This window comes from Rutidosis leptorrhynchoides, chromosome 6 (assembly GCF_046630445.1).
Source record: "Rutidosis leptorrhynchoides isolate AG116_Rl617_1_P2 chromosome 6, CSIRO_AGI_Rlap_v1, whole genome shotgun sequence".
Lineage (NCBI taxonomy): Eukaryota > Viridiplantae > Streptophyta > Magnoliopsida > Asterales > Asteraceae > Rutidosis > Rutidosis leptorrhynchoides.
In genome coordinates this window covers 113,013,036-113,030,481 of record NC_092338.1, presented here as the reverse complement: position 1 = coordinate 113,030,481, position 17,446 = coordinate 113,013,036, and positions in this window count along the sequence as shown.

Sequence of the window (17,446 nt, the reverse complement as noted above, 5' to 3'; positions counted from 1 at the left end):
GAAAAAAAAACTGAATGAAGCAGCAGAAACTGTAGACAACCGTAAACAACCTTAACCGTTGGAAGTTGATGATAAAGAATAGTATGTTGGTAAAGCTCAGAAAAGTTGGAACTGAAAAACGGATTGAGCAAACCATGAAGGAGGCCGTAGACAAATCACAAAGGCTAAATCTGCCTTCAAAGAATCCAAATAATTTAGTATCTGCTGAAGTCGTTAATGAATACCTTACTCCTGACTCTAAACTTTTACAGACAAATCTTCTTCATCATCCTCCGTTATTAGAAATTCTAAGATATCATCATATCTTTCATTATAAATATCCTCGATATTTCTGAAGATATTTTCATAACTATTCTTATCTAAAATCATCTATCTTCTCGCGTTATCTGTATTACATCAGAAAGGAAACTGTTTTAGTTTCTAAATTCTGAAAAATTCGAATGTAAATTATGAATGTTTTTGAAGTAGTGTTGGGAACTGAAGCATGAGTTAGTATAATATAATGACACTTGATCAACGTGATTATATTACAGTAAGTCATACTGAGTTTTTAATGGGACATGACGATTCATAGATCATAACGTCATTATGTGCCATGTTACACAACTCTTGTATTCTACTTAATCTCTAAACATATCAAGAAAATATTTTTCTTGATGATTCGGTCTTTTTCGGGATATTCTGGTAATTTGACAAATCAAAATCGTGCCATTACGATTTCCTTCTTAGAACATTAACTATGTTCATTCCAAAATTCATATCTACGAATTCTGGACCATTACATACGGTGCTTAATCGCAAGAAGAGGAAACGAAAGAATGAAGCTCCGAAATAGAAATGAGAGTATAAATCGTAGCAAATAGAAGGGAGCATTAACTATGGATGACAATGATTATAGAAGACAGAAGCAGAGACTTCGAAATGTAAGGGAAGATATAAAACTCAATAACAACACAGAAATTACAAACCGTGTATATTAATGCGTATAGCAATATAAAGACACGGAAGAATTAGAAATACTATAACCCCAAGGTAATAGTAGAAGTGAATAGATTCCTCCGGTGGTAAATGAAAAAGAAGAATGACAGAAGTGGTAGTCAGAAAAATATCAAGAATCAGAACTGGATTAAGCATTCTCACAATTCTTGGAATTATGAATTAAGAAAGAAAGTATTGGAGTGGTGAAAATAATAAGAACGGAGTAGATAAATTTGTAGTGGAAATATCAGACAAAACAATCAAGACAGATGTTTGCATTTAATTAAAGAGATCTTAATTTCCTTATTCACCGAAGAATCAAAATCTTATTCAGATTTCAAAGATTTCTTCAAATTCCTTAAACTCTGGAAATCAATCGTAACTACGTCATCAATTAAGACAAACCTGCATTTACTCATTTCACTCTTTTGTGACAGCTTCATTCAAACTCTTCGAATAATTGAATTATTTTATCCTTATTATTCAATGGTAATAAAACTCTATTTATCAACTCATATGAGTCATGAAAACATACATATTTTCAGCCATGATGATCCCACTCAAATTTCAGGACGAAATTTCTTTAATGGGTAGGTACTGTGACGACCCGAAAATTTTCGACCAAATTTAAACTTAATTCTTATTTGATTTTCGACACGATAAGCAAAGTCTGTAATGTTGAATATTAAAAATGGTAAACTATTTTCATGTAATCATTTACCTTTAGACTGTGCCCGATGATTCACGAACAATTAATTGTAAATAGATATGTGTGTATGTATATATATAAATAATAATTCAAAACATAATTTGAAGTATTATATGTTTTTGTTATTAAAAATTAATAAAAACAAAAATATGATATTATAATAATTATTATTTAAAATATATCTATATATATATATTAAAAATAAATATTAAATGATTGTAATACTCGTTTGATGTTCCGATTGATATTAAGCAAGTTAAATTCAAACTTATGTAATTTTAAAATAAACGGTAATACGAAAATGAGTTCTATAAATTTTAGACTTATTAAAAATGTATTTAGGAACTATTTGTTAAGTTTTAGCACTTTTTATATTTTACCCAGAATTGGAAGTGGAGAGTGAGTTAATTTTTGTTTAATAATTTTAAGTAGTTAATGATCGAATTTTATACCATAATGACCAAAATAAATATATATAGTTAATTTAAAAATTTGGGATTTCTCATAGGACTTTCATCTGCGACTAATTATCAACGGGACACGATATAGCCATCCGTGATAAACTGTCGGTAATATAATCCAAAGGTTTCGTTGGCTGTACTGTTTTCACATGTTTTCTTTCTTAGATTGTCACTTATCATTATTATATAATTATAGGATTACTTTTAATTATTATTAAATCTTAGCTTTTAGATATATATGTACATGTACATACTTTTGCATAATGGAGGAACCATTTGATTGCTACAACCATCTATCACACTTCCTATTTTGAGTTGAGACACAACCCACAAACCATCGACCACCTCGGTTGAACCTTTGCCGCCTACCATACAAGACCACCGTACACCACTGGGCACCACCAATACCCTCTCAATCTCTCACTCTCTATTCTATTTTTACTCAAGAACACCCACAACCAAACCACCCTTGCATCATCCACTTTCATCACCCATATTACCAAACCGTAGCCACCTCCTTCACAACATACATCTCATGGTTCCTATTTCCCTTTCGTTTGAACAACACCACCATCGGCTCTCACCATCATCTTCTATACTCACCACCATAATCATCGAAATCACTCACAAAACGGCTGATGTGCAGTTTTCTGTTTCTCCATCGAAAACCAACCTCACAACCACCATGCTCGGACCATCCTCCACCCTCACCTTAAACATCACCTGCTGCTACGCTATTTATTCTGTTTCTATTAAACCTTAAATGAAGAAGACGAGGAAACAGTGAACGAATAACATTGATAATTAATTATGTTGATATGTATACATGAAGATGATGATGGTATGATATAATAATAGAGATGATAATTATGGAACCAAGTTGATGACAACTAAGCTTCTACTCCTGTTTTCTTTTCAAACTCAACAACCACAATAAACTTTAGCAAAATCTACGAACGAGTTATACTAGAAATGGTTTTCGGGCTTTTGCTGCAGAATGGGCCGAAGCCCATTACACCTTTAATTTAAGATTTGTTCTAAATCAGCCCAAGAACCCTTCGGGCTAGTTATGTTGCTTGTCGAATGATTACTGCTATTTTTTTTTAAATGATGGCAATCATAAAGAAGAATGATGATGATACGTTTAAAATGGCACGATGATGATGTCGATAATAGATGATGTATATGTTATGATTAGGATGTTATATACGATGATGATGATGGAGGATGTGAGGGATGGCGAAGATAATACAAAGATGATGATAATCATGTTTTAATGTTGATAGTGATTATGATGATCACAGTGAATGATCATGATGTTACGTATGTTATAATAGTGATGATACGTATGCGGGTATGATGAAGATGATTACGTATGATATATGATTCGCTGATGATGTATTAAGATAATATTGATTAGGAATAAGATGATTTGGTAATGATAGTAGTAAACAATGATGATGTTGGTCATGATTATGATGATGGTGAGGATGTTAGTAATTAGGATGATGATCGATTAAGGTGATGATAGATGATCGATAATGATGATGCTAATGTCGATAATGATGATAGTGCTCATGATGTTGATGATGATACGTACGATATATGATGAGGTATAAACATAAACTTTAAGAATTTAAAATATGCTAATTATACTATAATTAATTTGTGGTTATAATAGGTTTACAAACATAAACACTTGTATAATAATAACACTCTAAAAGAATGTGATTATGTTATGAACTAAATGTCGAGATATTAAAATATGGATAATGGTAGAATGAAAGTAAAATATGATCATATATATATATATATATATATATATATATATATATATATATATATATATATATATATATATATATATATATATATATATATATATATATATATATATATATATATATATATATATGTCACTATAATTAAGATTATGATAATAAGAATATGGTTAAGGATGTTATCGGGTTAGTGGGAGGTCGCGGGTTCAAACCCGGACTTGGGCATTTTTTAAGGGCTACTTCTTTGAGGTAGATTACTTATTACTCATTATTATTATTATTATTATTATTATTATTATTATTATTATTATTATTATTATTATTATTATTATTATTATTATTATTATTATTATTATTATTATTATAAGTATTATTATTATTAATATCATTATTATTATTATTATCATTATTAGTAAAAACATTATTATTATAGATATTATAGTTACTATTATTATTACTATTATTATTATCATTCTTATTGTTAAAAGTATTAAAATTATCATTTATATTAAAATTTACATTTTTAAAAAAGATTAACTTTATTATTAAAACTAGCATTGTTATTATTATTAATAGAATTTTTAATATATAAATTGAATATAGGAAACATATATGTTATTAATATAAAAATAATATAACTAATATATATATATATATATATATATATATATATATATATATATATATATATATATATATATAGATATATATAAAATTGCTCGATTTCAATTATATGTGTTAATATATATATATATATATATATATATATATATATATATATATATATATATATATATGTGTGTGTGTGTGTTAATATATATATATATATATATATATATATATAAATGATATAGGTTCGTGAATCCGAGGCCAACCTTGCATTGTTCAGTTCAGTCATATGCATATTTTTACTACAAAATATCGTATCGTGAGTTTCATTTGCTCCCTTTTAAATGCTTTTGCAATATATATTTTTGGGACTGAGAATACATGCGCTGTTTTATAAATGTTTTATGAAATAGACACAAGTAATCGAAACTACATTCTATGGTTGAATTATCAAAATCGAATATGCCCCTTTTTAGTCTGGTAATCTAAGAATTAGGGAACAGACACCCTAATTGACGAGAATCCTAAAGATAGATCTATCGGGCCCAACAAGCCCCATCCAAAGTACCGGATGCTTTAGTACTTCGAAATTTATCATGTCCGAAGGGAGTCCCGGAATGATGGGGATATTCTATATGCATCTTGTTAAGGTCGATTACCAGGTGTTCACCATATGAATGATTTTTATTGTAGTGACCCGAACTTTTCCATGTTTATATATATATTAATTGAGATTGATATTTACATGACTAAATGTTTCCAACGTGTTAAGCAATCAAACTTGTTAGACTTGATTAATTGAAATAGGTTTCATATAGACAATTGACCACCCAAGTTGACTGGTGATTCACGAACGTTAAAACTTGTAAAAACTATATGATGACATATATATGGATATATATATATATATATATATATATATATATATATATATATATATATATATATATATATATATATATATATATATATATATATATATATATAGTTAACATGATATTATGATAAGTAAACATATCATTAAGTATATTAACAATGAACTACATATGTAAAAACAAGACTACTAACTTAATGAATTTGAAACGAGACATATATGTAACGATTATCGTTGTAACGACATTTAATGTATATATATCTTATTAAGAGATATTCATACATCATAATATCATGATAATATAATAATTTAAAATCTCATTTGATATTATAAACATTGGGTTAACAACATTTAACAAGATCGTTAACCTAAGGGTTTCAAAACAACACTTACATGTAACGACTAACGATGACTTAACGACTCAGTTAAAATGTATATACATGTAGTGTTTTAATATGTATTCATACACTTTTGAAAGACATCAAGACACTTATCAAAATACTTCTACTTAATAAAAATGCTTCCAATTACATCCTCGTTCAGTTTCATCAACAATTCTACTCGTATGCATCCGTATTCGTACTCGTACAATACACAGCTTTTAGATGTATGTACTATTGGTATATACACTCCAATGATCAGCTCTTAGCAGCCCATGTGAGTCACCTAACACATGTGGAAATCATCATTTGGCAACTAGCATGAAATATCTCATAAAATTACAAAAATATGAGTAATCATTCATGACTTATTTACATGAAAACAAAATTACATATCCTTTATATCTAATCCATACACCAATGACCAAAAACACCTAAAAATACTTTTATTCTTCAATTTTATTCATCTAATTGATCTCTCTCAAGTTCTATCTTCAAGTTCTAAGTGTTCTTCATAAATTCTACAAGTTCTAGTTTCATAAAATCAAGAATACTTCCAAGTTTGCTAGCTTACTTCCAATATTGTAGAGTGATCATCCAATCTCAAGAAATCTTTCTTATTTATAGTAAGATATCTTTCTAATATAAGGTAATACTCATATTCCAACTTTGATTCAATTTCTATAACTATAACAATCTTATTTCGAGTGGAAATCTTACTTGAACTTGTTTTCGTGTCATGATTCTACTTCAAGAACTTTCAAGCCATCCAAAATCCTTTGAAGCTAGATCCATTTGTCTCTTTTCCAGTAGGTTTATCCACAAAACTTGAGGTAGTAATTATGTTCATAACATCATTCGATTCATACATATAAAGCTATCTTATTCGAAGGTTTAAACTTGAAATCACTAGAACATAGTTTACTTAATTCTAAACTTGTTCGCAAACAAACGTTAATCCTTCTAACTTGACTTTTAAAATCAACTAAACACATGTTCTATATCTATATGATATGCTAACTTAATGATTTAAAACCTGGAAACACGAAAAACACCGTAAAACTGGACATACGCCGTCGTAGTAACACCGCGGGCTGTTTTGGGTTTGATAATTAAAAACTATGATAAACTTTGATTTAAAAGTTGTCCTTCTGGGAAAATGATTTTTCTTATGAACATGAAACTATATCCAAAAATCATGGTTAAACTCAAAGTGAAAGTATGTTTTTCAAAATGGTCATCAACAAGTCGTTCTTTCGACTGAAATGACTACCTCTTACAAAAACGACTTGTAACTTATATTTCCGACTATAAAACTATACTTTTTCTGTTTATATTCATAAAATAGAGTTCAATATGAAACCATAGCAATTTGATTCACTCAAAACGGATTTAAAATGAAGAAGTTATGGGTAAAACAAGATTGGATATTTTTTGATTTTTGTAGCTACGGGAAATATTAACAATTCTATACAAATCATATCCTAGCTAACTTATATTGTATTATACATGTATTCTAATATATTATGTAATCTTGGGATACCATAGACACGTATGCAAATGTTTTGACATATCATGTTGACCCATGTATATATATTATTTGGAACAACCATAGACACTCTATATGCAGTAATGTTGGACTTAGCTATACAGGGTTGAGGTTGATTCCAAAAATATATATACTTTGAGTTATGATCTAGCCTAAGACGTGTATACACTGGGTCGTGGATTGATTCAAGATAATATATATATCGATTTATTTATGTACATCTAACTGTGGACAACTAGTTGTAGGTTACTAACGAGGACAGCTGACTTAATAAACTTAAAACATCAAAATGTATTAAAAGTGGTGTAAATTTATTTTGAACATACTTTGATATATATTTACATATTTGTTATAGGTTCGTGAATCAACCAGTGGCCAAGTCTTACTTCCCGACGAAGTAAAAATCTGTGAAAGTGAGTTATAGTCCCACTTTTAAAATCTAATATTTTTGGGATGAGAATACATGCAGGTTTTATAAATGATTTACAAAATAGACACAAGTATGTGAAACTACATTCTATGGTTGAATTATCGAAATCGAATATGCCCCTTTTATGTAAGTCTGGTAATCTAAGAACTAGGGAACAGACACCCTAATTGACGCGAATCCTAAAGATAGATCTATTGGACCTAACAAACCCCATCCAAAGTACCGGATGCTTTAGTACTTCGAAATTTATATCATATCCGAAGGGTGTCCCGGAATGATGGGGATATTCTTATATATGCATCTTGTTAATGTCGGTTACCAGGTGTTCACCATATGAATGATTTTTATCTCTATGTATTGGATGTATATTGAAATATGAAATCTTGTGGTCTATTGTTACGATTTGATATATATATAGGTTAAACCTATAACTCACCAACATTTTTGTTGACGTTTAAAGCATGTTTATTCTTAGGTGAATATTAAGAGCTTCCGCTGTTGCATACTAAAATAAGGACAAGATTTGGAGTCCATGTTTGTATGATATTATGTAAAACTTGCATTCAAGAAACATATGTCGATGTAATATATTTCTATTGTAAACCATTATGTAATGGTCGTGTGTAAACAGTATATTTTAGATTATCATTATTTGATAATCTACGTAATGCTTTTGAAACCTTTATTGATAAAACAAAGGTTATGGTTTTTTAAAAATGAATGCAGTCTTTGAAAAATGTCTCATATAGAGGTCAAAACCTCGCAACGAAATCAATTAATATGGAACGTTTATAATCAATATGAACGGGACATTTTAGTTGGTATCCGAGCGTTGGTCTTAGAGAACCAGAATTTTGCATTAGTGTGTCTTATCGAGTTTGTTAGGATGCATTAGTGAGTCTGGACTTCGACCGTGTTTACTTGAAAAATGATTGCTTAACAAATTTTGTTGGAAACTATATATTTTTAACATGTGAATATTATGTGATATATTAATATCTTAACGTGTTTGATATTATGTGATAGATGTCTACCTCTAGAACAAGTTCCATTGACTCACCTAATAATAATGGAGAGTCAAATGTAAATTGAAATGATTCGTGGACTGATTCACAAGTTCCCGAAGAGGAACCGGAAGAAGAGTCGAAACCGAAAGAAGAATCGGAACCGGAAGAAGAATCGGAACCAGAAGAAGAAATAGAACCAGTGGGGGAAATAATAAAATGGTTAAGTAGAAGAAAATCCTCAACCAACCGACCAAAGTTAATTATGGTCAATGGTGTTTCCGCCAAGGAAGCAAAGTATTGGGAGGATTACCAATTCTCCGATGAATCGGATCCCGACAAGGATTCCGATGATGTTATAGAAATTACCCCAACACAATTTAATAAGGCAAAAGAGAACAATAAGGGAAAGGGCATAAAAATAGAGAAATTTGATTCCAAACCCGATGAACTTTATATGTATCGTCAACACCCGTATTTCTTAAGTTGTGACAATAACCCGGGAACCTCTAAACCACCAGGTTTTTCTAAACCAATGTGGAAAACGACGGCTCATATTAGGGGAACATCATATATCCCTAGAAACTTGGTAAAACGAACCAAAACCGAAGAAGAAGAAACGAGCGAGTCAGAATAAGATAGTTGTATTCGTGTGGTGTAATATATGTAATATAGTTTGCTTATGCTTTATGATATATGTAAAAATTGCTTGTATTAATAAGTATTTTTTTTTTTGAATCTAACTCTTGTCTATTTTACAGTATAAAAACACAAAATGGATAGACAACTCAATATTTTAAGAGACCTACCCGGAGACATGATTGATGAAATCTTGTCTAGAGTCGGTCAGAATTCCTTAGCACAACTATTTAAGGCGAGATCAGTTTGTAAGACATTCGAAGAACGTTTGTATTCGTGTGGTGTAATATATGTAATATAGTTTGCTTATGCTTTATGATATATGTAAAAATTGCTTGTATTAATAAGTATTTTTTTTTTTGAATCTAACTCTTGTCTATTTTACAGTATAAAAACACAAAATGGATAGACAACTCAATATTTTAAGAGACCTACCCGGAGACATGATTGATGAAATCTTGTCTAGAGTCGGTCAGAATTCCTTAGCACAACTATTTAAGGCGAGATCAGTTTGTAAGACATTCGAAGAACGTTCCAAGAATGCCTTGGTTTATAAAAGGCTTTCGTTCGAAAGATGGGGGATATCACATTGGGAAATCCATAAGTTACGATGTGTTTACTTTGACGCATATATTGCGGGGAACCCAAATGCTATTTTACGCAACGGGTTAAGAAATTATTTTGACTCAATATATCCGGATATAGGACTTCGTGATTTAGAAAAAGCGGTTAACATGCAACATAAAGAATCCTGTTATGCTTACGGGTTAGTAATGTTCGCTTCTCACCAAAGTGAGAACAAGAACCTCGGGCTACAACTATTAAACAAAACGTTCCCACAAGTGACGGAGTCGGTAATTGGGGTAAGAAATGAGGTTTTTAGGTTATTACGAGACTGTTGGTCATTATGTAACCTTCATCCTTTTGACGACGTTACAACACATTGTCTTACTATCGGTCACAACGGTTATGTTCCACAAAACCAAGGATGGGAAGTGGTATTAGTAAAACCAGAATGCATGACTTGTTTCTGGACGTATGAATTACGTGTCTTTATTGCCTTTGTTGAACGCCTTATTTATTAACTAGAATTATCTTCGCAACTACTTTGTATCAAAGTTTTATGTGCTATATTTCATGCTATATGTAAAATAGCGGTATTGTAAGTTTGCAAGTTATTGTATAAAGGTTTGAATATGATATATTTTTTTTGTGATTAGTTTTTCATATAGAATTGTAGTAGTTGAAATGGTATGTTAGCTACTAAGTATGAACTTAACGGGTAGGTACTACCCGAATTAAAGAGTATAAAACGCTAATATGAAGAAAGAGCTTTTATAAATAAGTTCATATTACGCTACGAAATACTATTGACTACTCTTGATATTCTATATGATTAACTCGTTTCTTTTGGCTATTTTTGAAGGAAATGGCACCAACTACTCGACATACCGTGAGTATGAACGAAGAGGAGTTTCGTACCTTTCTTGCTGCAAACATAGCTGCAGTACAGGCTGCGCTATATACCAACAATAACGCTGAATCTAGCAATGCAGCTAACGGTGCAAGAAATCGTGTAGGATGCACCTACAAAGAATTCACTGCCTGCAAACCTTTGGAATTTGATGGAACCGAAGGACCGATCGGATTGAAACGGTGGACCAAGAAGGTCGAATCGGTGTTTGCCATAAGTAAGTGTACTGAAGAGGACAAAGTTAAGTACGCTACGCATACCTTCACAGGTACTGCGTTAATGTGGTGGAACACCTATCTTGAACAGGTAGGACAAAATGCTGCTTACGCACTACCGTGATCGGCATTCAAGCAATTGATAAACGAGCAGTACCGTCCTAGAAACGAAGTCAATAAACTCAAGGCAGAACTTAGAGAGTTACGAACACAAGGGTTCGACGTTACCACATATGAACAACGATTCACAGAGTTGTGCCTATTGTGCCCGGGAGCATTCGAAGATGAAGAAGAGAAGATGGACGCATTTGTAAAAGGGTTACCAGTAAGGATTCAAGAAGATGTAAGTTCACACGAGCCCACTTCTATATAGAAGGCAAGTCGAATGGCTCATAAACTCATAAATCAGATTGAGGGAAGAATTAAAGAGCAGTCGGCCGAAGAAACCAACACGAAACAACTCAAGAGGAAGTGGGAGGAAAACGGTGACAAGAGTCACCAGTACAACAACAATAACAATTACAACCACAATCGCAACAATTATCCCAACAACCGAAACAACAATCGCAACAATAACCGCAATCCTAGCAATAACTACAACAAACATCCCAACAACAACAACAACTACAACAACCGTTTCAACAACAATAACAATCCCAACAACAACCTCAATAACAACAACGGCAACAAAAACCAAAAACAGCCATGTCATAGGTGTGAAGAAAATCACCAGGGGTTTTGCACGACATTTTGCAACAGGTGTAAAATAAATGGTCATAGCGCGACAAAGTGTGAGGTCTACGGACCAAAGTTTAACAGAACTAAGGGAGCAAATAATGCCGGAACAAGTAATGCCGAAATGAATAGTGTCGGAGCAAGTAATACCAACGCTGTTTGTTATAAATGTGGAAAACCGGGCCACATTATTAGAAATTGCCCGAATCAGGGGAATACTAATGGGCAGGGCCGTGGAAGAGTTTTCAATATTAATGCGGCAGAAGCACAGGAAGACCCGGAGCTTGTTACGGGTACGTTTCTTATTGATGATAAATCTGCTTATGTTTTATTTGATTCGGGTGCGGATAGAGGCTATATGAGTAGATTTGTGCTAAATTAAGTTTCCCATTGATGCCTTTGGATAGTAAATTTTTACTCGAATTAGCAAATGGTAAATTAATTTCAGCAGATAATATATGTCGGAATCGAGAAATTAAACTGGTTAGCGAAACATTTAAGATTGACTTGATACCAGTAGAGTTAGGGAGTTTTGATGTGATAATCGGTATGGACTGATTGAAAGAAGTGAAAGCAGAGATCGTTTGTTACAAAAATGCAATTCGCATTATACGAGAAAAAGGAAAACCCTTAATGGTGTACGGAGAAAAGAGCAACGCAAAGTTAAATCTTATTAGTAACCTGAAGGCACAAAAACTAATAAGAAAAGGCTGCTACGCTGTGCTAGCACACGTAGAGAAAGTCAATTCCGAAGAAAAGAACATCAATGATATTCCCGTCGCAAAAGAATTTTCCGATGTATTTCCAAAAGAATTATCGGGAATACCTCCACACCGATCCGTTGAATTTCAAATAGACCTTGTACCGGGAGCTGCACCAATAGCTCGTGCTCCATACAGACTCGCACCTAGCGAAATGAAGGAACTTCAGAGCCAATTACAAGAACTTTTAGAGCGTGGTTTCATTCAACCAAGCACATCACCGTGGGGAGCTCCTGTTTTGTTTGTCAAGAAGAAGGATGGTACATTTAGGTTGTGTATTGACTACAGAGAGTTGAACAAACTTACCATCAAAAACCGTTATCCACTGCCGAGAATTGACAACTTATTTGATCAACTACAAGGCTCGTCGGTTTATTCGAAGATCGGTTTACGTTCTGGATATCATCAAATGCGAGTAAAGGAGGATGATATTCCAAAAACTGCTTTTAGGACGCGTTATGGTCATTACGAGTTTATGGTTATGCCGTTTGGATTGACTAACGCACCAGCTGTGTTCATGGACCTTATGAACCGAGTGTGTGGGCCATATCTTGACAAGTTTGTCATTGTTTTCATCGATGACATACTTATTTACTCATAGAATAATCAAGAGCACGAAGAACATTTGAGAAAAGTGCTAGAAGTATTGAGGAAAGAAAAACTGTATGCTAAGTTTTCAAAGTGTGCATTTTGGTTAGAAGAAGTTCAATTCCTCGGTCACATAGAGAACAAAGAAGGTATTAAGGTGGACCCGGCAAAGATCGAAACCGTTGAAAAGTGGGATACCCCAAAAACTCCGAAGCATATACGTTAATTTTTCGGATTGGCTGGTTACTACAGAAGATTCATCCAAGATTTCTCAAAAATAGCAAAACCCTTGACTGCATTAACGCATAAAGGGAAGAAATTTGAATGGAATGATGAACAAGAGAAAGCGTTTTAGTTATTGAAGAAAAAGTTAACTACGGCACCTATATTGTCATTACCTGAAGGGAATGATGATTTTGTGATATACTGTGACGCCTCAAAGCAAGGTCTCGGTTGTGTATTAATGCAACGAACGAAAGTAATTGCTTATGCGTCTAGACAATTGAAGATTCACAAACAAAATTATACGACGCATGATTTGGAATTAGGCGCGGTTGTTTTTGCATTAAAGACTTGGAGGCACTACTTATATGGGGTCAAAAGTATTATATATACCGACCACAAAAGTCTTCAACACATATTTAATCAGAAACAACTGAATATGAGGCAGCGTAGGTGGATTGAATTGTTGAATGATTATGACTTTGAGATTCGTTACCACCCGGGGAAGGCAAATGTGGTAGCCGACGCCTTGAGCAGGAAGGACAGAGAACCCATTCGAGTAAAATCTATGAATATAATGATTCACAATAACCTTACTACTCAAATAAAGGAGGCGCAACAAGGAGTTTTAAAAGAGGGAAATTTAAAGGATGAAATACCCAAAGGATCGGAAAAGCATCTTAATATTCGGGAAGACGGAACCCGGTTTAGGGCTGAAAGGATTTGGGTACCAAAATTTGGAGATATGAGAGAAATGGTACTTAGAGAAGCTCATAAAACCAGATACTCAATACATCCTGGAACGGGGAAGATGTACAAGGATCTCAAGAAACATTTTTGGTGGTCGGGTATGAAAGCCGATGTTGCTAAATACGTAGGAGAATGTTTGACGTGTTCTAAGGTCAAAGCTGAGCATCAGAAACCATCAGGACTACTTCAACAACCCGAAATCCCGGAATGGAAATGGGAAAACATTACCATGGATTTCATCACTAAATTGCCAAGGACTGCAAGTGGTTTTGATACCATTTGGGTAATAGTTGATCGTCTCACCAAATCAGCACACTTTCTGCCAATAAGAGAAGATGACAAGATGGAGAAGTTAGCACGACTGTATTTGAAGGAAGTCATCTCCAGACATGGAATACCAATCTCTATTATCTCTGATAGGGATGACAGATTTATTTCAAGATTCTGGCAGATATTACAGCAAGCATTAGGAACTCGTCTAGACATGAGTACTGCCTATCATCCACAAACTGATGGGCAGAGCGAAAGTACGATACAAACGCTTGAAGACGTGCTATGAACATGTGTTATTGATTTCGGAAACAGTTGGGATCGACACCTACCGTTAGCAGAATTTTCCTACAACAACAGTTATCATTCTAGTATTGAGATGGCGCCGTTTGAGGCACTTTATGGTAGAAAGTGCAGGTCTCTGATTTGTTGGAATGAAGTGGGGGATAGACAGATTACGGGTCCGGAGATAATACAAGAAACTACCGAGAAAATCATCCAAATTCAACAACGATTGAAAACTGCCCAGATTCGACAAAAGAGCTACGCGGACAGTAAAAGAAAAGATATAGAGTTTGAAATTGGAGAAATGGTCATGCTTAAGGTTTCACCTTGGAAAGGCGTTATTCGATTTGGTAAACGGGGGAAACTAAATCCAAGGTACATTGGACCATTCAAGATTATAGATCGTGTCGGACCAGTAGCTTACCAACTGGAGCTACCTCAACAACTCGCGGCTGTACATAACACTTTCCACGTCTCGAATTTGAAGAAATGTTTTACTAAAGAAGATCTCACTATTCCTTTGGACGAAATCCAAATCAATGAAAAACTTCAATTCATTGAAGAACCCGTCGAAATAATGGATCGTGAGGTTAAGAGACTTAAGCAAAACAAGATACCGATTGTTAAGGTTCGATGGAATGCTCGTAGAGGACTCGAGTTCACCTGGGAGCATGAAGATCAGATAAAGAAGAAATACCCGCATCTATTTCCAGAATTTTATCAACACCTTCAACAGCTTAAAATTTCGGGACGAAATTTATTTAACGGGTAGGTACTGTAGTGACCCGAACTTTTCCATGTTTATATATATTAATTGAGATTGATATTTACATGACTAAATGTTTCCAACGTGTTAAGAAATCAAACTTGTTAGACTTGATTATTTGAAATAGGTTTCATATAGACAATTGACCACCCAAGTTGACCGGTGATTCACGAACGTTAAAATGTGTAAAAACTATATGATGACATATATATGGATATATATATAGTTAACATGATATTATGATAAGTAAACATATCATTAAGTAAATTAACAATGAACTACATATGTAAAAACAAGACTACTAACTTAATGAATTTAAAACGAGACATATATGTAATGATTATCGTTGTAACGACATTTAATGTATATATATCTTATTAAGAGATATTCATATATCATAATATCATGATAATTTAATAATTTAAAATCTCATTTGATATTATAAACATTGGGTTAACAACATTTAACAAGATCGTTAACCTAAGGGTTTCAAAACAACACTTACATGTAACGACTAACGATGACTTAACGACTCAGTTAAAATGTATATACATGTAGTGTTTTAATATGTATTCATACACTTTTGAAAGACTTTAAGACACTTATCAAAATACTTCTACTTAACAAAAATGCTTACAATTACATCCTCATTCAGTTTCATCAAAAATTCTACTCGTATGCACCCGTATTCGTACTCGTACAATACACAGCTTTTAGATGTATGTATTATTGGTATATACACTCCAATGATCAACTCTTAGCAGCCCATGTGAGTCACCTAACACATGTGGGAACCATCATTTGGCAACTAGCATGAAATATCTCATAAAATTACAAAAATATGAGTAATCATTCATGACTTATTTACATGAAAACAAAATTACATATCCTTTATATCTAATCCATACACCAACGACCAAAAACTCCTACAAACACTTTTATTCTTCAATTTTCTTTATCTAATTGATCTCTCTCAAGTTCTATCTTCAAGTTCTAAGTGTTCTTCATAAATTCTACAAGTTCTAGTTTCATAAAATCAAGAATACTTCCAAGTTTGCTAGCTTACTTCCAATCTTGTAGAGTGATCATCCAATCTCAAGAAATCTTTCTTATTTACAGTAAGATATCTTTCTAATATAAGGTAATACTCATATTCCAACTTTGATTCAATTTCTATAACTATAACAATCTTATTTCGAGTGAAAATCTTACTTGAACTTGTTTTCGTGTCATGATTCTACTTCAAGAACTTTCAAGCCATCCAAGATCCTTTGAAGCTAGATCCATTTGTCTCTTTTCCAGTAGGTTTATCCACAAAACTTGAGGTAGTAATGATGTTCATAACATCATTCGATTCATACATATAAAGCTATCTTATTCGAAGGTTTAAACTTGAAATCACTAGAACATAGTTTAGTTAATTCTAAACTTGTTCGCAAACAAAAGTTAATCCTTCTAAATTGACTTTTAAAATCAACTAAACAAATGTTCTATATCTATATGATATGCTAACTTAATGATTTAAAACCTGGAAACACGAAAAACACCGTAAAACTGGACATACGCTGTCGTAGTAACACCGCGGGCTGTTTTGGATTTGATAATTAAAAACTGTGATAAACTTTGATTTAAAAGTTGTCCTTCTGGGAAAATGATTTTTCTTATGAACATGAAACTATATCCAAAAATCATGGTTAAACTCAAAGTGGAAGTATGTTTTTCAAAATGGTCATCAAGACGTCGTTCTTTCGACTGAAATGACTACCTCTTACAAAAACAACTTGTAACTTATATTTCTGACTATAAACCTATAATTTTTATGTTTATATTCATAAAATAGAGTTCAATATGAAACCATAGCAATTTGATTCACTCAAAACGGATTTAAAATGAAGAAGTTATGGGTAAAACAAGATTGGATATTTTTTGATTTTTGTAGCTACGGGAAATATTAACAATTCTATAC